The following is a 6,000-nucleotide window of genomic DNA, read 5'->3' on the forward strand; positions in this document are numbered from 1 at the left end:
TGATGCATGCAATACAATCAGTGGGGTGATGGCGTGGGAATGCAGCCCTGACACAGGGTGGGAGCAAGCGCATCTTTCCTGCCTATCACCTGCAAGCACAGAAATCTTCAGTTACTGAATGAAGTCAATTATATCCTCAGGTGTGTTGGACCTGGAACAAATGTTTGAGATCCTCTAAATTCTAAAGCAATGAGCCACCTAGAGGCTTGTTAAAATCCATATTACTGGGTCCCACCCATAAGAGTTTCTGAACCGGATCATCTAAGTCAAGGCCTGAAATTTGACATGCTTTGTTTGTTTTGTTTTGTTTTCTGAGACATGGTCTCTCTCTACCCAGCCCTGGCTGTCCTGGAACTCTCTCTGTAAAACAGGTTGACCTCCACCTCTGAGATCCACCTGTCTCTTCCACGTGCCTCTACCTCAACCACAGCTATTAAAGGCATGGACTATATACCATGTCCAGCTTAAATAACAGTTGTCCATGCCCACTGCTTATGGGAAGGTTTTGTTCAGAGTGGTTGGCACATCTCTGATCTCTGGGTGATTGGGGAGTGTGTGTGTGTGTGTGTGTGTGTGTGTGTGTGTGTGTGTATAAATCACCTGAAGATTGATTTTTTTTTTTTTTTTGGATTTTTCGAGACAGGGTTTCTCTGTAGCTTTTGGTTCCTGTCCTGGAACTAGCTCTTGTAGACCAGGCTGGCCTTGAACTCACAGAGATCCGCCTGCCTCTGCCTCCCGAGTGCTGCTGAAGACTGATTTTAAAACTACCTTCTTTCAGGTTACTCCCCAGGTACCTAATCCAAATCTATACAGATAGGCAAAAATATCCAAATTTTCATGAAGTTGAGTCTACTATGTGGCCAAACTGAGAATTATGGGGGGAGGGGGGCAAGTAGTTCTCCATGCATACATCCAACATACACACCTACTTCACTCCTAAAGAGGATCTGTAATAAGAAGGGGGATTTTCAAGGCCTATGGAATTTTCAAACTGTAAAATGGAGACACTGAAAACTGCCTTGTTAGAGTTTCCACTATGATCTCTGGTCCTTTTTCTCTCTCCTTTAACTCCTTTCTTCTCATTCTGGCTTTCTGAGTTCCCCAGGCTAGTGAGACATCTAAACATGGAACGTCTTCTTAGAGGACTTGAGGAAAAGCACATTGAACAACTAACTGAAAAGAACTGATGTGGCCCGGTGGTGGTGGTGGCGCACGCCTTTAATCCCAGCACTTGGGAGGCAGAGGCAGGCGGATCTCTGAGTTCGAGGCCAACCTGGTCTACAGAGAAAGTTCCAGGACTGGTACCCAAAGAAATCCTGTCTAGAAAAGCCAAAAAAAAAGAAAAGAAAAGAAAAGAAAAGAAAAGAAAAGAAAAGAAAAGAAAAGAAAAGAAAGAGAAGAAGAAATAATGTTTGTAGTACTGAACGTTTAAAAAAGATTTCCAAACAAATATTTCACATTTCCATGATAAATAGCATTATAAAATCTGTGACACTTTTGTAATTAAAGTTAAGAATTTCCCTAGTGCTAATAAATGTATGGTGATATTTTTGTTAAAATGCACTGGAGCCGTTTGTATTTTCACGTTGAAACCATCCTCAGATAATTATGCTAATAAAGGCCACCGTGAAAATTAAGTACTAGTTTGTAAGAACAACTCACAAAAAATTCCTACTAAGTTTTTTTTTTGTTTTGTTTTTTGAGACAGGGTTTCTCTGTACCTCTGGAGCCTGTGCTGGAACTAACTCTGTAGACCAGGCCGGCCTCAAACTCATAGAGATCCACCTGTCTCTGTCTCCCAAGTGCTGGGATTAAGGGCGTTTGCCACCACCACCACCACCACCACCTGGCTTCTACTAAGAATTTTTACAATGAGCATTGCAGCCAAACAGCAAAACAATATACCTCAACTTTGTCAAGATCAACAGCTCAACAGCTCAGCTCTCTCTCTCTCTCTCTCTCTCTCTCTCTCTCTCTCTCTCTCTCTCTCTCTCTCTCTCTCTCTCTGTTGGTTTTTCGAGACAGGATTTCTCTATAGCTTTGGAACCAGGCTGGCCTCAAACTCAAGGAGATCCACCTGTCTCTGCCTGGTATAAAAGGTTTGCACCAGCACCACCACCCTGTGCTATCAATTTGTGGGAATGGTTAAAAGGAGGGAAGTAATATAATTCTGTTTCAACTTAAAACAAAAAAGATAATTACAATATTAAAGAACAGAAAAAAATGCATCCTAACTCCTTCAGAAAAAAGCCAAAGTCTTTACGTCCTATTCTGCAGCATCTGCCTTCCTCTGTCTCACTGACCTCATGTCCTATCTCCAATGATGCTCGCCCCCTCTCTCTCCTTCCCTTCCTTTCTTTCTCAGACAGCCTTGCTTATGTACCTCAAGCTAGCAATGGCTGTCCTTCAGCTTCAAAAGTGCTGGGATACCAGGTATCTGCTACCATGGTTGCAATAATGGGATTCCTGCTAGTCCTGGAACACACCACATAAAACACCCTTCTCAAATATCCTCATAGCTACCTCCCTGATTTCAGGAGATATTCTGTTCTGTATTGTGTCAAAGAGGCTTCGTGTGACTATTCTGGATTAAGTAGCTCTCCCCCAGCATGCCATACTTTATTCCTACTAATTTAGATCTTTACCCAACACATATCTTTGCTGTCTTCCAAGAGCATCTCCACAATGGTAAATGAATTAATGAATGAATTCATTAAAAATTGAAATACATGAAATAACTAAATGAATAAATGACTATCATGATACAATACAAATTTGTGTTGAAATTTTTCTCTTTTGCAGCTTTCTACTTTTGTGGGCTGAATAAGAACCAAAACAGGACTTAAGCAAAGCTGTCCAAACTTTTCTAGTATAGGAAAGTCTAGGCATTCCAAAAGGCAATTTGAGGGTTGGAACTAGTGCTACGGAATTACAAAAGCAGAGGGAGGCGAAGCAGAGGCAGAGGGAGGGGAAGGGGGAGAAAGAGACAGAAGGTGGACAGAGACAAAGAGAGAGATACTCTCTTTTGTTTTTGTTTTTTTTTACAATTATCTCTCATGAAGCCCCTTTTCCTTGTCATAGATGAAAATCCAAGGAAGCAGAACGACGCCAAATAACGCAAAAGCCACTTAAAACCCTTGGAGAAAATTTCTACTGCTTTCCTTGAGTACTTCTTAGTAGGTTCATAAAGTTTCCATTGTCCTAGAAAGGCATTGAGCATATTTCAGCAACAATATGACAGCTAAGCGTTTCCTAGTTCCCAAATATACAACTAGAAATTCCCCACAAAGAAAATCCAACAAATGTGAAACGAGGGACAAGCAAATGTTAAAACAGAAATACAGCAGCCCCAAATAAATGACATAAATACCAAAGGCGGAATAGTGGCTGCGGAATCAACACACAGTTCCTTCCCCTCCCTCCATTCAAGGGGAGGTTTGGTATGCACAAGTGGCTTTTGACTCAATGACAAGACTACACTCCCGCTGTCAAAACCAACCAGGAGTGGTTCTTTTGAAGGTGTTTTCCTTTGTTTTCAGGAGGCCACAGGAAAAATGTTGAGTCGTGGTTTTTTTTTTTTTTTGTCTTTTTTTTTTTTTAATCTGAATCCAGCCAACTCAATAATATGGGCTGTTTGGAATAAGACTGTTTGAAATTTAGAAGATGTACAGACGAGACACAGGATAGAGGCGAGGAGACACAGGATAGAGGATTGTTATTCCCTTTAAAATGTTGCTGGGGAACCTAGAACAGACACCTTTTCTTGATGAGAACTGGTCCTAGAGACACAATGAAAGCCAGCGTATTACAGAAGAAAGCGACTCTCTGCATTTAAACTAGAGACAGCTAACTGGTGGACTGTGTGTGGAGACATCATTAAGTTCCATCCTCAATCCTGCCACCCTCACCCTCGCTAAGCAGAAACAAAAGAGAAACACATGTAAAAGATGTCCCTGGTCCATAAAAGCCATTTCTCCTGAATTTTTGTTATACCAATTCTTTTTAGCTAATGGGAGGGAGGTAGTGAGGACCTCCTTCCCAACACAAGGTAGTGGATAAGACACCAATGTGAAAATGATCGAGCATACAAGATCTGCCCTGTTCTCTTCCAAAGCTTGTTTTTTTTTTGTTTTGTTTTTTGTTTTTTGTTTTTGTTAAGACAGTGTCTCATTCTGTAGCTCTGGGGGCCTGGATCTTACTATGTAGGCCAGACTGACCCTGACCTCATAGAGATCCACCTGCCTCTGCCTCCCGTGTGCGGACACGACAGGCATGTACCAACACACTCACTTTGCAAGCCATTTTGACTAGCTATCCTGTTACCCAGCCTGTGCTCCCAGTTCCTTTGGTTTGAGTATATAGATTCCCAGCATTGATAGGAAGAAAATACATATGAACTAGGAGTGTGTATGTTAGAGATGCTTGGCAAATGTTGGAATGAAATTCAACATTCTTCTCCATATCCTGGGAGGAGGTCTTGGCCAGCAATCAGCTAATAAAGGAGTCACTGACAGCATTCTGCAGGGCCTTGAGATTTTATACACATCGTCCAGCAGCATAATTAGCCACAGGCAATAAAGTTGGCATTAAATATATATTTGTAGAATGAATTAATTTGTTCAAGTCATCTAAACTGCAGTGTTATCTCTTAAGAAATGGAAATGTTTCCCTTCAGCTAAAACTGCAGAGCCAATTGACTCTGTGGTTAACTAATGTGCACATTGGCATCAATGCCCACGCTGCACCTCCTAAAATTCCACTGGATATTACAACCAAGTTTGAAGGGGAAGCTGGGGGAGGGAGGTGCCGCTCTCTGCACATAAATTCCCTCCAATAAACAGGCAGTGTTAAAACAAGGTAAGACACAGATAGATATTCTTCTTGAAACTGAATTGCCAGTCCAAGTAGAGACGTCCCCTAGGTAAAATTGTGCACTGCCCCTTTAAGAAGCCAGGCAAGATGGAGCCCTCCCAGCTCGCAGCTTGAGGTTTCAAGCAACCTGATAGGGATGCTGGAGTGTGACAAAAAGAAAGAATGCTAGAAGGGTGGCAGGGAAGCAGTAACACCAGGAGTGGAAACCCAGGCTGTAAACACACAACACGCTTCAGTGCGCACGGGCTGGCCGCGTGGCCTCTCAGGGCGCGAGAGCACCACCCTCCACCCGTCTCCTCCACCCTACTCCACCCTGCCCCACCCTTCTTTCCTCCAGGAGTGAGCCACCCGAAGAAATGCGGCCACGTCCCCGCCCCGCCGAAACCCTGCGAGGGCGGCCGAAGGCGAGGTGCTGGCCGCGCAAAATGAAAGAGACTTACTTTGGGGTTCCGTGCCTCCGAAGGCATCCTCTCTTGCCAGCCCCTTCCAGGGCCAGAGCGCGCGCGGGTCCTCGCCGCCTCGCCCCGCGAGCCAAGCCCAGGGAGACTTAGGGAGATGCCGGCACACTCCGTAGTACTGATCTTAAGACGAGACAGAAGGGTGTGAGGGAGTTAGCCAGTGGTGTGAGTGGTGGTAAGATGGAAAACCCTCCTTTCCCCTCATTCGCAGGAGCGTCCCTTGCCCAGCCTTAGCGATATCTGGGGCAATGGTTTGCTTGTTTCTCCCTTTTGGTTTCTCCCAGCTGCCTGTCCCAGACCCCACCCAGCGGCTCCACCCCATCCACTGCTACACATTCTGTCAATCACCAGCCCCTTTAAAGCTGCATCACACAACTGGGGTTTTCCTCCCTCTTAAATGGGCAGACAGAATCCTAGGGCCTTTTTAACAATGCCCCAGACCTTTTTGTTGGGTTTATGAAGCTGGGGTTAGCTCCTAGTGGAAGCCTCCCCTCCTCACCTCTGTCCAGAAGCTGGCCCACTCTACCCCACCCAAACTCCTTCCGGCCAAGCCAGGCTCAGCCCCACCACACCAGGCCGGGTCACTTAACTTTGCTTCTGGTAAAAGCTCTTCCTTAGCCAGCCAGAACTCCAGAAAGTTCCTGTTACGCCCTCCTTGGCACCACCCACT

General features: G+C 44.7%; 1 protein-coding gene across 1 annotated transcript in view; it reads right to left on the reverse strand.

Moving 5' to 3' along the window:
* The window catches only part of Klf8 (Kruppel like factor 8), a 153,962-nt gene extending 148,395 nt beyond the window's left edge, over window positions 1–5,567 (reverse strand). Inside the window, exon 1 of the mRNA XM_041646143.1 lies at window positions 5,313–5,567. The gene's annotated coding sequence lies outside the window, so the exon portion shown is untranslated. The remainder of the gene's footprint in view (window positions 1–5,312) is intronic.
* Between the last annotated feature and the right edge of the window lie 433 nt (window positions 5,568–6,000).

This window comes from Microtus oregoni, unplaced genomic scaffold, assembly GCF_018167655.1.
Source record: "Microtus oregoni isolate MIOR12 unplaced genomic scaffold, Mior012 000121F_000, whole genome shotgun sequence".
NCBI lineage: Eukaryota > Metazoa > Chordata > Mammalia > Rodentia > Cricetidae > Microtus > Microtus oregoni.